We start from the raw sequence: 20,579 nt of genomic DNA, 5'->3' as shown, positions 1-20,579 counted from the left end.
GCCAGGAAGAGGAGCAGCGCAAAATGGCGGGGACCCACTGCAGAATGAAATGAGGGGCTCCTGCGTCATCTATATCTTATATCAGATATTCCGCCTTCAGTTGAATAGGGGGCACCCTGAAAGGGTGCGCCCCCTTGAGGGTTAGGGTGAACACCCCCCTCCCCCACCCCCTTCCTCCAATGCTGCAAGGCCTGCGTTCTGCCATTGTAGCCAGCACATGATGTGAGTTGCCTGATACCAATGAGGACACATCAGAGTTCAGATAATGTAGGAATGCTACTCCTCAAAATTGAGAAATCTAATTCTCAAACAAGACAGAATGACACTACCAGCCTTGCATGCACTAGGAAGATCACACGAGTTGTCAGGAGCAAGGGCATCCCCCTTGAGGGCATCGTTGGCAGCTCCTCGCTCAAAAACGGACCCAGTGGAAACAGTGCACAAACGAGCAGGAGAGATCAATGAGAGAGAGGATGTAGCTTAACGGCTAGGGCGGTCGACCTCGAAGCTGGGAAACCGGGTCAGAGCCTCAGCAGGGACGCTCGACATCCTGTGATTCTGGGCAGATCACTTAATCACCCCGTGCCGGACAAAAATAAATGTGTCCGTCTGTATCACAACTGGTGCTCATACCTTCCGGTCTAGTTAAAAGTCGACTAACTGTGGGTATTGGGGGGTGTTGCACTGCAAGAAGAGGAAAACTGTTGTTCAGGTGAAAAGGTCAATCATTCCAGTGTGCTGGGCGACACTAGGCAATGATTAAGCAGAGGCTTCAGAAAGCAAAGAGTCAGACGAAAATGGAGACACTGACAACGCAAACCTCATATCAGCTCTTGAGAGACAGAAAAAGTGCTGATCTCAGTAGCAGCCATGATGAGAAGTAGTGATCCATGGAAAGCGCAGTCAGTTTAATTGACACTGAGGCAACAGCAGGAGTAGTGTCTTAGAGTGGTGATACTCAAAGTACGGCCCGGAGGCCGCATGCAGCCCCCTGACCTTTACATGCAGCACCACCACTGGGCTGCTCCTTCTTACTCAACTCAGCACTAACATGGAAATAAATGTTAAATATACAGCAAACACTTACTTAACCCCTTCCGTGCGGCGCACTTTCAGCGGACGTCGCGTGCACTACCTCGGTAGTGCTGCGCACGTCCGCTGAACGTTCCGGCCCCGCCCGCGCAATAGAACGTTCCGCACCAGCGTGGAACGTTCTGCGCAGCGTACGGGTTAAAGGTTAATTCCAGTTAGGGAAATGAAGTAACAAGGCCCTTAACTTTAAGAACACCTTCATTTTTGAAGACAGCTACTATGTATACATGCTTTGCTTCTCCTTCGCCCACTTTACACCCCCCCCCCCACCCCGCCCCCCCCTGGCATCAGTGCAGCCCTTGGTCACACCATAGACTAAACTTTGCGGCCCCGGTAAAATGTTTGTGAGTACCCATGTTTTAGAGTGACTCAGGCCACTACCATCACTTAAAGGCATAACCACCATATTAGCAGCATTATACCAACTGGCATTGCTGGCACGTTCACCACAAAAGTATCATACTGAAGTAAAATGATCACTGTCAGATTTTTTGTCACAAGAGATGCACATAAAGAACAATTTATTGATGGAATGCTGAACAATGTCAAACATTCACCCCCAGTACTGAGATTTGGGCCTAAATTCATTGTTCTTTTGCACACCGTGCCCTTCCAGTTTAGACCCAGCCATGTGTAAATCTGTCCATCATCTGTTTTTTGAGCATTTGCCAACTTAAGTGGGAAGGGTATGCCCAGACGTGGGTCCCATGCTCACTGCACCACTGGATTCAAGCTGGCTTGGCTGATGAGGGGTAATACCCGAAACCGGTCCGGGGATGCTTGTGTCCAGTCCAGGGAGGACCTGGCTTGGTGGTTCAGGCTCGACTGTTCCCATGAGGAGCAGTATCAAGACTGATTTGCATATGGTTGGGTCCAAATTGGGGTGGCGTGGTGGGCAAAAAAACAATGGATTAAACCCGGATCTGTTGATTGGGGGTAAATGTTTACAATGTTCAGCATTCCTTCCATCCTCTGTTCTTTTTGCATTTGTCGTCCTAAGTGGGAAGGGTATGCCCAGACGTAGGTCCCATGCTCTCTGCACCACTGGATTTAAGCTAGCTTGGCTAATGAGGGGTGATACCCAAAACAGGTCCCAGTATGCTTTTTTCCGGTCCAGGGAGGACCTGGCTTGGTGGTTTGGGCTCGACTGTTCCCATGAGGAGCAGGGTCAAGACTGATTTGCATATGGTTGGGCCCAAACTGGGGTGGCGTGGTGGGCAAAAAAAGATGGATTAAACCCAGATCTGTTGACTGGGGGAGGGGGGGTGAATGTTTGCATTGATTAGCATTACATGCAACACTCAGGGAGGGGCTTATTTACAAGCCCCTTGCCACAAGCCACAAACGATCGCGGTATATAACATTTTTCTCCACCCATGTTGGCTTTAGAAGATATAAGCTCATCAGTTTTCGTGGATTCAGTGCAGCTGAAGTATTAAATATTTGCATTTGGAAAAACACAAGACTGCACAGTTTTAAATAAATGTGATGAATTGTGATGGCGCAGTCAACAGACAGGGGCTGGTGTGCTGCTGTGAGAAAGGCCTTCGGGTATTAACATGAAAACCAATTTGACTCACAAATGTGTGTGGTCAAATAAAGTCAAGGAACCATGACACTTAAACGAAATGAGAGCGTTACCACAAAAAATATAGTGCTCATGAAAAACGTTGATGGTTCTTTTGCTGTTCACAATGAAGAGAATATGGAGTCATCTGATCTATAAATTAATAGGTTTGGTTTCCTGGGAGTCTTCAATATAGTCAGGATGAATAATTTCTGGGAGCTAAGGGGCTATAGGGCAGGATTGTCATCACTCCTGAATTGAGATCATGATAAGCTTTGCAGGGCTGCTGTTAAAGGCCAGGATTGAGGTGCATGGCGGATTCCAGCAATGGAACAGCATGACATTTATCAATAGTAATGTTTAATTAAACTCATGTTGTTCCTGATTATCAAGGGCCTAGTTAGAGCTATATAAAACCCTCAAATTAATAAAAAGGGGAACAGTAACTCTGTATGAGATTTCTTCAGACTCATAACGCTGGCATCATTTGTTCAAGTGCATGTGATGGAAATGAGCAATCACCCACTCATTCTAGGCCCATATTTCTTCTTATAGAATTCACAGTGCCCACGTTGTGACCTACGTAGGTCTGTGTCGGAGAACGGGCAGAGTGTAAATCGAAGCTGCATTGGACCAGGGGTAAAAAGTGCCAAGTTAGAAAACTTTACTTTTAAAATTGCCAGTGGCTCACTTGCCAGTGTGATGGTCAATTAACAACAAGCAAGAATGTAATTATTTTAAATGCAATCTGATTTTCCAGTTGCCATCTTACTAAATAAAGATTGCAGCCTATCTAATTAACGATCAATTCAACCATCTATTCATGCTCTCCCTTCATCCATCAATTCATTTATCCACACGTCCAATGATACAGCAGCTTACCCAACTACTCATCTAACCACCCATTTACTCACTAATCCAACTAGCCGCCCCCATCCATCTAATCACCTATCCACAGGTTGCTATCCACCTATTCGTCCACCTCCAATCTGTTATTCACCTAAGTACCCACAATAAAACTAAGAGAACAAATTGACTAGGATTGATTGTCTAAACGTGTGGATTTGTGTGACCTGAAATGTCATTCCTTACTAAAAATCTAAATGAAAGGGAATGGCAGGGAATAGTTGGGGGTCGGTGGGATACCATAGCAAGCAAACATGAAAGAGCAAGGTACGTTGGGATCTAAAGAAAAGTACAGGTGGCAACAAACATGCACACTTCCAACAGACACCTTGCACGCATCAAACATGGCACAGAGGTGCCATACTTTTAGAAGGGCCACTTAAAATTACTCGATTCAGAGTCTTCTGCGTATTCCATATAGCTAAGTATTGGCAGCATTTGCCACATAATCCATCATCTGCTGCATAATAATCTGCTGTTTTTGACAAAAAATGTGTTTCTAGCTCAGACGGATCAAAAGTTGCTAAAAACATGGCAACGTTTTTCCTGTGCAGTGAAAGGTTCCTTAAAGGTTAACTGGTCATCATTCAGTTGCTTATTGATATATTTGAGTGTTAAACTAGTTATAGTGTTTTCCCAGACCGTGTTCCCGTATGTAAAAAAACAAAAAAGTCAAAATAATTAATTCTTAGCACAAAATGTGTCTTGTTGCGCCGTATAATTTGTCTTTTTTGGCTGCATGATTTAGTGAAGCCTGACACATTATTTGGTCCTCCTCTGCAGCATAATACCAGTAGTATATTGGCTATTGCACTGCTTTCAACTGCACTTGCATCCAACAGAACACATTGAACAGATCGCCTAACACACATCCAAACTGGTCCAGATATGTCATGTACTTTGGCTATTAAGCTATCCAACTGCAGTGGAGAAGTGTGGCTCAACGGTTAGAGGCGGCAGACCCAGAGGCAGAGGCCAGCCCGGGACCAGGGTTCAATTCCTGACGCGGCCGGGTGCAGGACCAATGTCAGCCGGCCCGATAAATCTCGCCTCGGTGCCACTCTAACCAAGGGGTCCCACGCTGCAACTCTGGGCAATAGCTTGCTTAGTCTGCACTCCGGCCCCATCACTGCCAGGGATGCCTGGCTGCACCTTGGGGATGCCCAGTAAAGGGACCATCTCACTGGGAAAGCCAGGACGGGTTCCCCAGTGGTACAGTGCTGGGACACTCCAGGGTAACCACGGGCTCTATAAATCCAACATTCATTCATTCATTCATTCACTCACCATCCACCAAATGATACTTAGTAGACAGCACCTTTCCAACCATACTTATGATTTTCCATTTTCTAAGAGAACAGGCTTTACAGTCCCATGTAAAATCCGCAGGTGTACACCACAGCACCAGAGCCACATAGTTGGCAAAATTCTGCAACCTCAACATATCTTCTCATACATCACACCAACATGTGTTGTACACCCATTCAGATAGTTAGCTTAACCACATCATGCCTAGATTAAGCTAATGACTTACTATTCACCTACTCATTAAAGATTTGCCTACTCATCTACCTCACTCATTCATCCACCTATTCCTCGATTCATCCACCTACTCAGGTGCCAGTTCACTAATTTGCCCACCTATTCATCCACCTACACACACAATAATCTACCTAATCACTCAGTCATCAACTTATACAAACTAAGCATGTGTGGGGGTTCAATGAAAGGTTGCATCACATTTCAGTGCCAATATTTTGTGTGAAGAGAACCCCAGGACACCTTCCTTCCCCATTACCCATGCTCTAGTGACTCAACTAAATTTCTATAGCTGGTTTACAAAACTCGAATCAGTTCTCTAGAGGACTGTTCTGTATCTGTGAGTGAAGCTTGCACTGCTGATGTCTGTGCTGTAACTGTTCTATGTACCTGAGAGATGCGTGCAATGCTGCTGTCTGTGCTGTAACTGTTCTGTGTGGGAGAAGCTTGCTCTACTTCTGTCTGTGCTGCACCTGGTCTGTGTACACGAGGAAAGCTTGCACTGCTACTGTTTGTGCTGTAACCGCTCTGTGTACCTAAGAGTAGCTGGCACTACTTCTGTCTGAGTGAATTCACAGCAGGCCACTGCAAAGGCCCTGAGACAGTGGCTATTGCCCAAGAGCATGTGAGGCCTGATGGCAGTAACGTAGCAGAGAAAGTGTCATGGGCCCTAGTGCAAGGAAGAAAATGGGTCCCCTGGCTGCAGTGTAAATGATAAAATACAGAAATAATCAGGGTTCAGTAGACCCCTCGAACTTTCTGGACCCTAATGTTGCTCCGGTGGCATTAGTCACGGAGAAACATGGGGTTGATGTGGTGACTTACGCTGATGATACTCAGCTGGTTGTGGCTCTTTCACAGCCAGCTGAGCAGGCAGCCAGTCGATTTGCGTCATGTCTTCAGGACTTGGCCAGCTGGATGTCAAACAACTGCCTTAGGTTAAACAGGGACAAGACGGAGGTGCTAATTGTTGGCAAGTCTCCGTCAGTTTGGACATCTGCATGGTGGCCCCAGACCTTGGGTCCCCTACCCCAACCTAAAGATCAGGTTAAGAACCTTGGTATCTGGATGGACTCGAAACTATCTTTCGAGTGTCATACTAGACGTGTAGCTGGAACGTGCTTTGGCATCCTCCGCTGTCTGAGGAAAACCCTCGACTTGCTCCCGGTGTCAGCTAGGAGGGCCCTGGTCCATGCCCTGGTTACTTCAGGCTGGACTACGGGAATGCCTTATATTTGGGAGCAAATGTGAGGTGTCTCCAGCGACTGCAGCATATTCAAAACGCTGTTGCACGCCTAGTATTGACACTGCCGAAAAGATCCCCCTCCATGAAGGCCTTGAAGATGCTACATTGGCTGACAATCAAGGAGCGTATCCAGTTCAAAGCCCTCTGCATTGGCCATCGGATCGCCCATGGGACTGGACCCAGTTTCCTGCGGAACCTACTCACACTGTACAAGCCCACACGGATTTTGCGGTCTGAGGGTACTGGATTAATGTGTATCCCAAAGACCACTAGGGCCAGGATGGGTGGCAGATCCTTCCGCCTTTTGGCGGCCCGGAGTTGGAATGCTCTTCCTCTTAGACTCCGGACGGAGCCCTCTGAAAAAGTCTTCCGCAGAGAACTTAAAACATATCTGTTCCCAAAAGGTTAACTGCATTCGTTTCTGAGCTGTACTGGGGGGTTTCCTAGGCCACTGAATAGCGCGGGGACACACTGGCTAGTGTAACCAGGCGCTGTATAAACTCAGTAAAAAATAGAATAAATAAAATAAAATACAAAATAATACACTGTACCTGCTGCACCAATGGAAGGCCATGTAGAGCCCCTGCAATCTGGCAGTGCCAGAAGGACTGGTCTTTAGTGTGCCCGCCATTTTCTTGGCTGTTTTAAAGCCTGGTGGGCCCATTTTTACTGTTGATCTCCCTGATATTACCTCAAAACTGCTTGCCGCAAGCACAAATACATACAGTGCCTAACATCTGGAAGCATGTATTTACCAATTCAAAACTACCCTGATTTCCAAATGAGTTATCTGATTTGCTAATGAAAGCTACTTTTATATCAGTGGCTGTGTCTAGTTTGTGTCACAGCCCGACCTTGACATTGTGTCACCTTAAATAGCCCTTACTGGATATGGGCCCAGCATTTAAAGCAGATAGATGCCACAACATAACGGGAGGGGGGGACCACATACACACCTTTATACGTTAGATTAGACAAACAATATTTGCAAAAAGGTATTCTTGTCATGATACGGACTTTTAGTAAGTCCTTGTTAGGTCGAGCCTGGGCAGCACATGGGCTGCTCTGCAAGGCATGCAGAATTAAGGTATGGACGTGAAGCTCCGCCCACTCTCTGCCCAGTTTCATCATTGGCTTGTGTCATTGCCCATTGAAAACTGTGGCTTTTCATTAGTCAATAAGCTTAGTAGTCCCTCCTTAGTACCACTGTTTCCCATTTTGTAACCTCCCATGAGGACACATCCCTGTTACGTGTGTTGTTGCTCTGTAGGCTTTAATTACAGTCTCTGAGCACTATTTTCTCAAAGAGCTTTGTTCTGCCTGCTCTTGCCAGCAGGAAAAGGCATGACACACTCTCTCCTAATGCATTTGCAATGCAATAGGTCTCGCATTTGCGAGAGTTCAGGCTACTGACATTGTAAATTCAATGCCCTTTGTTTATCTGTTTTAAAAAAACGCATAAATAAAAGGCACTGTCATTTACAATGCCAAGAGCTCAAACTCTCGTAAATGCGTGACCTACTGTATTGCAAATGCTTGTTTCACATCTATTAGAACCAAGAATAATGGTCAGGGTTTAAGAAGGCCAGGTTCCTCTAGGACTCAAACCCAGCAGTAATTAAAAACAGGCCTTGAAACATGCCTCTATTGGGTTCATAATAATGCCTTTGACTGTGATAATATTGATGTCAGTGATGTAGTTCATGTTTACATTTCACGTTTACTTAATCTCGCCTTCCCTAAGACTGTTTGCTTTTTCCAGGATGTTGTATTTCCTTTGTCTTTTTTGTACAGCATATTATTATTGACTAAAGCATACAGTGTACCGAGAGAAGTGAGTTCAGGAAGTGAACCATGACTGAGAGCTCTGGAGTTCAGGTCTTAAGACAGTACGCGTTCCTCGCTGTGCCTACCAGTGAGCCATAAAGGGGTTCAGAATGGATGCACATCCCATCATTGGCCTCTCTGCAGAGCACACAGAGTAACGGTCAGGTGTGCTACTTGTGATTCTATGCAAAAGTGTGTGATGGAGGTACACAGCCATTGAAATATTGGCAGAATTAAAGTGAAAGAAAATGCAGTGCTTGCAGATGTGTTTATGCTGTGTGTGCGGGGTGGTGAAGTGAAGGGGATGCAAGGAAGCACATGCAGCAGAGTAAAATGAGGGTGAGAAGAGGAAAGAGCTGAGGTGTGAGCTGTGTAGATGGATGGTTTCAGAAAGATGTGGGGAGAAAACGGGCAGAAATGTCTAATAGACAGGCGGCTAGGGAAAGGGTGAGAAGGGTTAGAAAGGAAGTGGTGGCGACATCCCAAATATCTTGTCCACAGACCTTAGGAATGTTTAATTTGCAGTCTAATATTTTCGTTCAATTCTAATTAATCACAACAAAATAGCTGTTACCCGTGTTTCTGATACTGCTAACACGTACTGTCAAAGCAAATAGGTTTGGCTTCTCTTAGGTGTGTGTCCCCTTTTTTTTTTTTTAGAGTTCTATATAGTGCGAATTAGACCCGAGGCATCGAGAATTAGAGAACTTTACATGAGCACCAGTTTTGTTACAGATGGACACATTCATTTTTGTTAGGCACGGGGAGATTATGGGCCATATGTAGGTAGCTTAATACCGGTCGGTAAAGGCCGAAAATTGGTAAGTTTTCTGTTACCGACCGGTATTTCGCTTTTTCTAATGTAGGTGGCTGGATTTAAGGATTCGGTAATTTACCGAATCGGTAATTTAAGGAATCTGTAAATTACCGAATTCTTAAAATACTGAATCAGTAAATTACTGAATCCTTGAATCCTATGTAGGAAGCACTCAAGTAAGTGCATTTTTGATTTAAGGATTTGTTATTTACCACCAACTACAAGTTGGTGGTAAATATCGAATACCTTTAAAAAAGCAATTTTGTGCTATTTTAAAAGTGCCATGTGGCAGACATACATGCCCTTAGGGCATGTATGTGCGCCACATGTGCACAAATGCACGATTCAGGGGTGCAACAGGGTGTCAATGTGACACCCTGCCACCCTTGAATATGCTCCCCTATTACCGATTCGGTATTTACTGAATCAGTAATAGTGAATGGCTTCCAATTCATTCCTATGGCCCTCCAGGCCCATAGGAATGATTGGGAATTACTGAATCGGTAAATACCGAATCGGTAATACTGAATATTACCGAATCGGTAACATTTACTGAATTTTTACCTACGTACTATTTACCGATCTTTAAATACCGAATCGGTAAAATTCGGTATTTAAGAATCAGTAAATAGAGATTACCTACATATGGCCCTAAATGATTTGCCCAGAATCTCAGGATTGTAGCGTTGTTGCCGAGACTCGAACCCGGTTCCCGAGGTCGATCGCTCTAGCTGTACGGCTACATCCTCTCCCTCTTACTTGCATTCGGTGCCCGTGCTATAAAGATTACTTTTAAAGCCTTAGGAGAGAGCGTGTCCTGCCTGCAACAGCTAGCAGAATAAAGCTATTTGAGAAAATAGTGCTTGGAGGCTGTAATTAAAGCCTATCGAGTAACAACACACATAACAGGGGGTGTCCTCATGTGAGGTTACAAAATGAGACAAGGTGGTTGTAAGGAGGGACTACTAAGCCTATTGACCATTGAAAAGCCACAGTTTACAGTGGACAGTGACGCAAGCCAATTAAAAATATGGGCGGAGCTTCAAGTCCATACCTGAATACAGCATGCCTCACAGAGCAGTGCATGCGCTGCCAAGGCTCAACCTAAAAATCTCTTGGAGAGTCACAAAAATCCTAATTGGGTGATACCCTATGAAAAGCATGGAATTTTAATGTATATGTTGTAAGCCACACCCTTAATTAGATAGCCCACACCTTTTTGAAAAGGGCTCTTAGTTGTAAGCCACGCCCACAATAGAGGCCCGCACCCATCACACACACTTTTTTCATCCCACTTAAAGGCCAAGTGATGGCATTGGTAGGGTCTACTGAGATAAGGACTGTTAAAGCGCCATTTTCCGGCAAAAGTCACCCTCTGACATGGGGTTGTTTGGGTCAAAGGGGGAAACTGACATGCCTCAAGCAAAGCTGCATGCATTTCTAACCCCCCCCCCCCCCCCCCCCCCCCCAAAAAAAAAGGCTTTAAAGGTCTAACTTCGGAGCAAAATAACCCGACTTGTTCCTGAACAGAAATTCAGCGGATCAAATATGGCTCGTAATGATGTATTGTTTGACTGCGGGCAAACATTGTTGCCCAGAATAACTTTTTTCTGTTTTCACTCACTACATCATCATAAGATTAAATTGGCGAAATGTTTATGACAAAGGAGTAAAAAAGATCACACACGTAAAGCAAAAATGAGTATTTCTGAACAGTGAAATCCGTAGGAGTAAATCAGGAAAGCAGAAAAAGTAAATTGCGATGTGAAAAGAGGGAAATCACAACCAGATATACTGAGGTAGGAAAGCATGAGAAAAATACCGAACAAACAACCTGACAAGAAACATGAGATTAAAAAAACAACTAAAAGTAGCCTTCCCGGGCAAATGTAGATGAACAAGAATCGCCAGTTGGAGAGATTCAGTATATTATAACTGCAGGTTAAACACAGGTTGAGTGAAAAAAACATAGTAAAAAAACACTAAATATGTACGTTCTGGAGAAAATCAAGGGAAGAATAATGAACAGAAGAAACCAAAACACACTGCTAATGAGAAATCAAGAAGTAAAAAAATAGAAAATGATAAAGGTTTCAGTTGAGATCTTAAGGGGGAAACCCCCTCCCTCAACAACGCCCCCCCCCCCCAAAGAAAAAATTAACAAAGACACTCTTAACAAGAAAATCCGGATTTGAAATAATTAACAATGGCACATTATGGGGAAAGATAATGGTAAAATAACGACGAGAATACCAAATATGGAAACAAGTAATACTCCTGAAGAAAAACGTTTTAAAAAGTCATGGAAAGAATAGAAATGTCTAATTAAGCATAATTCCAAATTAGGAATGGGAAACGAAACGACCACAGACACACAGAAAAGATCCACTGAGTGTCACACTAAATCTAGATTAAACAATATCGGGCACTTTGAATAAGGGGTAAATCGTAAATCCAAAGTCAGGGGAGTTAACATAAAAACGTGTGTATTGCCAAAAGCAAATTTGGTGTCCATGGCAAAACGGACACTGATTTAAAGGGACACGCAATGGAGAAAAAAAACTGGAGAGAAACAAATGTGACATGCCTTGTGGTGGGATTAGGAATGTCAAATGAAATGTGTTCTTTAATCGCGAGACAATGCTCAAAGGAAAAAAAAGTGATTTGCCAACTGCGCCCTCAAAAACTGTAAGCCCATTCTCCCCAGCTCACCTCATTAGCAGTTTGAACACATCACCTGGCTCCGATGTGCGCTACCCGTCTTGTCAAGCTATGGTTTAAACTTTGAAGCACTTCGGAGAACTGGTTATAAACCCCAAGACAGCTGCAAGAGGCCACTGCTGGTTTAAGCACGCCCCCGTGCGGTAAGCATGAAAGATGCAAGAACAATATGTAAAACAATATTTGTGAACGCCACTGTCCGCGAAGCGATGCCACTGAGCGCACAAGAGGTACAGGATAGTCCTGCTGGGCACACACGTGACAGCGCTGCTGAGGGCCCACAAGATATTGAGCAGTACTGCTGAGGACGCACAGGGCACGGAGCAGTGCTGCTGAGAACTCACAGGGCAGGGAGCAGTGCTGCTGAGAACCCACAGGGCATGGGGCAATGCTGCTAAGGACAAACACCGTTCGGAGTCTAAAGAGGGTACGGGCAGTGCTGCTGAGAAAGCACAGCCAGGGCTGTCGTGCCCCATGCGCAGTTCTCAGTGCCAGAGCCCCCCCCCCCCCTTGGAGCTTGCCATCCGCCCCCCCCCCCTCCGCCTCCAACACACACATCACGGGAGCTGCGGGGGCTATCGTTACGCCACTGGCTGAGCACACACGGCACACGGGGCAGTGCTATCAAGCACACACGGGGCCCTGAGCGGTGCAACGGAACTCACACGGGCGGTGGTACTGAGCGCATGCAGGGGGCGCCCTGGGGAGCCGTGCTGAGCACAAACAACCAGAGCAATATAGAGGGCAAGACACAAATGGGACACAGAAGGAGAAAGCACGCAGTGACACAAATGTAGAAAGCAGGGATGAAAAACAGGAGAGGTGACCGGAAGTGTAGAACGGTAAAAGAAAGGATACACCCCATGGAATGATAAACTCGCAGCCCTGTTGTTCATCCCACCTGGCATTCGGCTATAAAGGCACTTATAGACAAAGAGCAGTGCTTCTAAGCACGCACAGGGCAGAGCTGTTCAAAACACGCAGGGCAACGAGCAGTGCTGCTAGGCATGCAGTGGGCAAGGGGCAGTGTTTGAACACACACGGGTCTGTGCTGACGAGCAGACAAAGGACAGGGGATAGATAGCACACTTCTCTGACCCCCAAGAGGAACAAGAGGCTTGTTTGTTTGATCCCCACTCGCGATAGTCAGAGTATGTGTGAGCAGCCACCACCCTGCATTTATACAACCCCCACCCCCACACTCGCGCTCCCCCATCCCTAAAGCCAGCATGCCAACTCACCCGCGTGAGGTTAAGACCAACCAGAAACGTAGATAGTTAGAAAGTGCAATGACAGAACGATGCCAGATGTGAAGGAGGGGACCCCCGATGTAACGCTGCCAGTGCTGCTTCTGTGAGCCCCCTCCGCTCCTATGGGATTCCCTCGGCAGCTCAATCATATGATTCCCTCCAGAGTTCCTGTGAGATTCCCTGTGCTGTTTCTGTGAGTCTCGCTGCGGTCCTGTGAAGTTCCCTCTGCTTCTCCTACAATTCTCCGGGGTTCCTGTGACCTTCTCTAGTCTATGTCTGTGAGTTCCCCTGTGCTCCTGGGGGTTCCCCCTGTTGCTCCTACGATTCCTTCCAGTGTTCCTGTGAGTTTCCCTATGCTGCTTCTGTGAGTCCCCATGCGCTCCTGTGGAGTTCCCTCTGCTGCTCCTGTGAATATCTCCTGTGTTCCCCTGATTTTCCCTATTCTGTGAGTTCCCCTGTGCTCCAGTGGGGTCCTCTCTGTTGCTCCTACGATTCCCTCCAGTGTTCCTGTGAGTTTCCCTATGCTGCTTCTGTGAGTCCCCCTGCGCGCCTATGGGGTTCCCTCTGCTGCTTCTGTGAGTCCCCCTGCGCGCCTATGGGGTTCCCTCTGCTGCTCCTACAAATTCTTCATTGTTCCTGTGAGTTTCCCTAGTCTGTGAGTTCCCCTGTGCTCCTGTGGTGTGTTCCCCTGCTGCTACTACGATTCCCTCCAGTGTTCCTGTGAGTTTCTCCTCTGCCGTGAGTGCTCTGAAGTTCTAACTGTGACCTCCTCTTTGCTGCTCCTTTCATCGACCCCCTTGCTGGTCCTATACATGCCGCCATGCTTGTCCTGTGAATTATCCTAGGATGACCGTGTGAGTTTCCATGTGATGTCCCCGTGAGTCCCCCTGCGCTCATGCGAGTTCCCCAAAGCAGTTCCCCTGAACTTCTTAGTGCTGCTTCTGGGTCGTCTTTCCTTATGCTCCTCCAGTGAATTCTCCTGTGCTGCTCCTGTGGGGTTCCCTCGCTGCTCCTGTGAGCTCTCTTGCCCTCAGATCTCGAGTTGTGCCCCTGCTGGTCCTGTGAGCTCCCTCGTTATCCTCCCCGCTGCAATGAGTTACTCCATCCCGGTGCCCCTCTCCCCTGTGTACCTCGTGGTGCCCTGCGCCGCCTTACCTCTCCCGTGCGTCCCCTCTAGTTCTCCCGTGTGTCCACGCGCCGGTCTGTGATCGCCCTCCTCGCTCCTGTGCGTGCGCGAGGTCTCCAGTCTCCCTCCTGTGATAGGTCCTCCCCTGGTGCTGCTCTGGGTTCACTGGTGCCGCTTATGTGGGTTTCCCTGTTCGGCCCTTGTAAGTCTAAGTTCTCTCCTCCTGCCTTTTCCTGTGAGTACCCTCCCCCACCCCCAGTGCAGCAGGCTCCAATCAAAGCAACTTGGAGGGGGGTTAGCGGGGACCCCTCCCACCCCCTCACAGAGGATAAAATCCCGCCCTCTCCCGAGCCGCAGACCCTTACCACCCCTTCAAGGCATGGCTGCCAAGTTCACGCACAGAACACCGGTCCCTGCTTCAGAACCACCCGCCCCCGATGCTGATTTTGGTCACACATCGCCCTGAAGTAGATTTCATTAGATGCAATCTAGTTGCAAACACGTTACAATAGCACTGTTCTGAAGGGGAAAAAAAACACCAATTGGATTGCGAGCACAGAAAGCGTCCCACACCATCACCCTCCCCTGACGGAAGCCTTTAGTTCTGGATAGTTCAAATACTGAGAACCATCTTTAGAAAAAGAACAACTCTGTTGTCCAAATGGGATGAAATAGACCTACACTTCGAAACATATGTGGTAATTATCAGTATGCACATCCCATAGTGCCTAGTCATTTACTAGATGCAAAGGACCCAAAGAAATGTGTGAAATGTAACTGGCGCTCACGTAAAGCGCTCCAATACCTTCGAGTCGATTTCGCACTATATATATAACTGCTAATAAAGACAGCGAGTCGCATATATAAATTGCAGGACCCCCCCCCCCCTAATAAGGTGGGCATGTCCCTTGGGCGGGCAGACAAAATAAATAAATGTGACCCAGAGGTACATTTTAGCTATGGAACTAAACATACTTGACACCTAATCTCGGCTCGACCACTTCACCTAAATATGCTGAAAATAAACACGCTCGCCATCCTAATGGGCCCTATTCTAAATCTGGACGGGACCTGAAACAGAGTGACATTTCAATGGGAAGTCCTTTGCCGTGCTATCAGAATCATTGCCAACCAATCCAGAAGTGAAAACTGTGGAACCAGGAGTTATGTTTCTCAACCCGCTCCTCCAATTGGGCCTGCCTGTGTGCTCTTGGGCAATCACTTTTTGAATGTATTCCTCTTTTCGCATTTGGCGAGATGGTATTTGTAGGCATTTAGAATCAGCATAAAGCATGCAAATAAAATAGATTGTGGTGGTATCTGTTTACTTTGCGACCTGTAGCAGTGTCCTGCAGTCTCGAGTCTACTACTTTGACAGACAGTATGGTCCTGGGCAGATCGACCTCCCCGAATCTCAGTTCAGTGGTTTGACAATGTGTGAGCACATTAAAATGTGCTCAATGGAAGAAATGTACGCCAAGGGCATATTCCCAGACCGGAGCCCAGCATGGCATCCATTCACCCATTCATAATATAAGACTGCCGTATTGTCCCCTCTAACGCTGAAGGAGCCCCATATCTTGCGAGGCGTAGGAGCCCCCCTCCAGGGCCTCTCGCTGCCCCTCCCTTCAAGCCAGGGACAGACTAGACACCTCTTTGACACCGCATAGAGGGCCGAGTGACCATTGTGCTCTGCGAGGATTACAAATGTCGAAGAACACACATGGCATCCCGCAATTCTGTGCGAGCTGAGGGACGGGAACACATCTGTAACATGGGGCGGTTAATCGCCCATGTCATACCTCAACCAGCTGTCGGAAACAAGGTTTCCAAACTCGGTTTGCGTTGGGAGAGCGCTCTCTCCTCCTGTGCTCCTTCCACATTCCTTGCCGGCCCGGCACACATTTCTCCCCCAGCTGTCACCGGGCGGTCGGCCTTCCCTCAGATGTCACAGGAAGGGACAAGAGTTCAAGGTATGGGGGAGGGAGGGGCAGCTCTTAGGGCGGAAGGAGCCAGTGAATACACAACTGCATTAAGTGTTGAAAGACAATCGCGCCTGTTCCCCAATCTACAAGCTACCGGCCCAGCGTGTTCATGTCGGAGGTTGGAGTTTTGGTTTGAAAGTGATTACATTGCAGGCCCTGCTAGACCTGAGGTAGGGTGTTAGCTTCCCCGTTTGAACTAATCGTGTGATCCTGGACAAGTTATTACTCTGCTCCCGTGGTTTGCAAAGAGAAGAGGGGCTGAGGGGATAGGGGGAGGGTGGCTTCGAATCAGGCAAAAGGCTCAGATAGTGTGTGAGAAGAAACTGAGCTGAAATCCAATTGAAATCCAACACACTTTTTCATGGTCTGCTCACCACAATGGACATAAATGTAATAATAAGTACCGCGTAACCAGCAGCCCCGCACTGCCACTTTGGCGTTCTCAGTTATCAAATTGTTTGATCTTGAACACATCATGTTACTCCTAGGCCCTTAGCCACTTATCTGCCACTTGTGAGAGCTTTGAAATAGTCTCAGTCCAGGGAAATGTGCTCCAAGGACATTAATCACAGGACAGGACCCTGCACCACTTTTATTCTCACACAAGCATATATAAAGGCTGTCTTTGCCATACTTGGGTGGATTCCCTAGTGCATAGACGCTGGGCGTATGTATAAACATCCAGTCCCCTGTAGAGGCATCCTAAGGATTTAATGGGCCCTGGGCAACATATATTTCGGGCCCTCTACTTTACATTTATTATTCCCTTTCGGATCATTCAAGCCCCCGTAATGCCTGGCACTGCTGACTCATTTGTTGAATCTTCAGACATGGGTATACTTAAAATCAAGCTAAATTATACCAAAAAGAAAGCTTCAGCATGCATTGATAAAGCCATTTTTTTTAGTTTGTATCTAAATTTTTTTTGCTTGCAACAACAACATTGTCAGATCCCCGACGATCAGTAATCACTCTGGACACGATGGGGTAGGTGTACCACAGATTCTCCTTTATTACAAATGATTCTTAGTCTGCCATTACACGTCTGTCCTCGTCCTCATCCTGCAGCATAATCCCCTTTCCTGTCCACCCACAGGAAGTGGTGTCCGGTGACCTGGTCACCGCCCTGTGACCCACAGGGTCCTAGTGTCCGGCGTCTCTGCCCTGGTCATCACATCTCCCCCTTTGTTACAACAAATGCTTTTACCCATGTACAAATCCTTACCCACACTGCAACTGCCTGTGCTGCAGTTCGGGAGAGAGATATAGATATAGAGAGGGAGAAAGAGAGAGAGAGAGAGAGAGAGAGAGAGAGAGAGAGAGAGAGAGAGAGAGAGAGAGAGAGAGAGAGAGAGAGAGAGAGAGAGAGAGAGAGAGAGAGAGAGAGAGAGAGAGAGAGAGAGAGAGACTCTCTACATTTCTTCTAATAGTCTCTTTGTCTTTTTGCATTCTCTTCTTGGTCTCTGTTCTCCGCTCGGCTCTGGTCCTCCACCTTCTTCTTCGTGTGTTGTCACTTCTCCTTTTGTTCCTTGTTCTCTTTCCTTCACTTCCGCCGTTGTTATTGCTCTTTCTTCTTTTTCCATTTTCAGCTCCTTGAAATGCGAGCTGTTTCTTGTTACAATCCGATTGTCTGATGCTGCGGTCACCATTGACCCTTTTACTCCAGTTATTACCAGCGGCTCTTTTGAAAAAGGGCTGTCTGATTTTCTGTGCTGTGTTTGTTTCACTATTACAATGTCCCCTTCTTTTAGTTGGTGTTCCGCTGCATGTCTCTTTTTGTCAGCGTATTCTTTCATTTTTTTCTTCTCTTTGCTGTCTCTTTCTGCGATTTCTTGTCTGTTGGTGTCTGCTGTTGCTTCTCTCTGTGGTATCCTCGTCTTGCTTGTTCTTCCTAGCACCAGTTCTGCTGGGCATTTGCCCGTGGTGCTGTGGGGGGTGTTCCTATAGTCTCGTAGCACCTGACACAGTGCTTGTCCAATGGAGATCTGTGTCACTTTTGCTCTTTGGATGGCCCTTTTGATGGTCCCCATGAATCTTTCTGCCATTCCGTTGGCTTGGGGCCACAGTGGTGTTATTTTCCTGTGTTTGATCCCCAGGTATTCCATGAACCTGCGGAATTCTTCTCCTGAAAATGGAGGGCCATTGTCTGTTTTCAGTGTTTGTGGTGAGCCCCAGGCAGCGAAGATGTCGTCCAGCACTGGTAAGGTGGCATTTGCTGATGTCGATGCCACTTCCCTTACTACTGGGAATCTTGAAAACTCGTCAATGACAACCAGCAGGTATCTTCCAGTCTCTAGTGGCCCATAGAAGTCTGCCGCTAATTCAGTCCATACTGCCAATGGTAATTCCGACATCCTCAGCGGTGTAGGTTTGCTAGGTTGTCCCGTTATTTGACAGGTGTGGCACTGTGCCACTTCTTCTTCTACCATGCTGTCTAGTCCTGGGAACCACACTCTTTCTCTCAGCATCTTCTTTGTCGCTACTATTCCTCTGTGTGACTCGTGTGCTATTTTGACTGTTCTTTTTCTTAGGCGAGGTGGTATTACAACCCTTGAACCTCTCATCAGAACTCCGTTTTCTGTCTCCGACAATTCTTCGCCTATCTTTTTGAACGCCAATAGTTCTTCTTTATCGACTCCTTCTTCTGTGATGGTGTTGTTATTAATGTGTCTCCACCTTTGCAGCCTCACCATTGTTCCTATTGTCTTCATTGTCGGATCTCTTTTTGTCTCCAGTTCCAGTTCTTCGCTTGTTATTGACGCTGGGGTGCTTTGTTTCACTATGAAGTTGAGGTATTCTTCTGCCATTGTGGTGCTATTACTCCGGCGAGGGAGCGGGTGTCGCGACATATAGTCTGCTGGATTTTGATCTTTGCCTGGCTTGTGTATTATCTTAAAGTTGTAGTCCATCAACCTTATTCCCCACCTTTCTATTCTCGGCGGTATTTTCGCTTTTGGGTTGCCATAGATGGTCACTAGCGCTTGGTGGTCTGTCACTATTGTGAACGGTTTTCCATAGATGAACATGTGGTAGTGCTCACATGCCCATACCACCGCCAGGCTCTCTTTCTCTGGTTGAGAGTAGGCTCTCTCAACATCTGACAAGCTTTTGCTTCCGTATGCTACTACTTGTCGAGGTGAGTCTTTTCCTGGTTTGTGTTGTGCTAGTATTGCACCCAAACCTACTGGGCTGGCGTCTACTGTTAGTTCTGTGCATAAGTTCGGGTCAAAATATGCTAAGTGGTCAACTGCTGTCACTGACGCTCTTATCTCTTCAAACGCTTTTGTGCACTCTGTGGTCCATTCAAATGGCTGCCCTTGTTTTGTCAGTTCTCTCAGGGGTGCGCTCACCGTTGCAAAGTCCTTTATGTACCTCGCGCAGTAGCTGGCAAGGCCAAGGAACGAGCGCACGTCAGCAACATCTTTAGGTTCATTCGCTTTTTCGAGCGTGTCAATTTTACTCTTGTCAGGTCTCATTCCTTTTTGTGAGAATATGTGTCCAAAGAACACCAGTTCTTCTCTCCCCAGCTCGCATTTCTTCTCGTTTACTGTCAGGCCCACCTCTACCAGCCGTGAACATACTGCCCTCAGTGCTGTGTCATGCTCCCCGTCCGACTTCCCAAACACCAGGATGTCGTCGCTGTAATTTAGACTATTCGTTATCGGTCTTATTATCTGCCTGATCGTTTCCTGGAATATTTCTGCTGCTGATGATATTCCAAAACTAAGTCTTTTGTAGCGAAACAGTCCAAGGTGCGTTGAGAAGGTCGTTATGTATCTTGATTGCTCATCTAGTTCCAGTTGGTGGTATCCCTTGCACAGGTCTAGTTTTGAAAATTTTCTCATCCCTGTCAGGCAGCTTATCATGTCATCCAGATGTGGCCCTGGGTGCCTTTCTCTCTCGATGGCTGTATTCGGTATTCTCATGTCCACACAGATCCTTATCTGTGTCGTGTCTTTCTTCGGTACAGCCACTATTGGGGACACCCATGGCGTTGGTCCTTCTGCCGGCTCGATGATATCTTGGGCCAGTAGCGCCTTTATTTCCTCCTCTACTTGGGGTTGTAAATGTATTGGCACCCTTCGGTGGTGCTGTGCAACTGGTCTGACAGCCTCGTTTATGTGTAGTGTTATTTGCTTTCCTTCAAGTTTCCCTAGGCCGTCTGTTAGCTTCGGGAACTCCTGTAGTATGCTCTCTTTTTCTGACATGTGATACATCATTTTCAGTAGTCCCATTATTTTTGCTGTTACGTTACTTAGCAGGCATGGTGCTGGAATGTCTCCTCGTAACACGTGTATTTCTTCTACGACAGTTTTGCCGTTGTGTGTCATGGTGTCCGTGAACTTTCCCATGTTGGTTACAGGATGTTGTGCGCCCCATGTGAATACTCTTACACTTGATGGTTGTAGTGGCGGCTTCTTCTTCATCTTGTCATATTCAGAGGCACACATGATGTTGCATGTAGCTCCGCTGTCCAGTACAAACTTTGTTTGGTGTGGCCCT

At 46.9% G+C, this 20,579-nt stretch overlaps 1 protein-coding gene across 4 annotated transcripts in view; it reads right to left on the bottom strand.

Moving 5' to 3' along the window:
• LOC147710895 (alkaline phosphatase, tissue-nonspecific isozyme-like) overlaps positions 1-20,579 on the bottom strand; it is a 380,338-nt gene that overhangs the window by 282,060 nt on the left and 77,699 nt on the right. The window contains exon 1 of one of the 4 annotated variants that reach the window (XM_086921667.1): positions 14,121-14,270. The exons of 1 other annotated variant lie outside the window; for it this stretch is intronic. The gene's annotated coding sequence lies outside the window, so the exon portion shown is untranslated. Of the gene's footprint in view, positions 1-11,706; positions 11,789-12,956; positions 14,017-14,120; positions 14,271-20,579 lie in introns of those variants that run through there. 2 more of the 4 variants (XM_086921668.1, XM_086921665.1) reach the window with 2 other exon arrangements.

The sequence above is a fragment of the Lissotriton vulgaris genome, chromosome 5, assembly GCF_964263255.1.
Source record: "Lissotriton vulgaris chromosome 5, aLisVul1.2, whole genome shotgun sequence".
Classification (NCBI taxonomy): Eukaryota; Metazoa; Chordata; class Amphibia; order Caudata; family Salamandridae; genus Lissotriton; species Lissotriton vulgaris.
The sequence above is the reverse complement of the archived record's forward strand: the minus strand, read 5'-3'. Positions and strand labels throughout refer to the sequence as shown.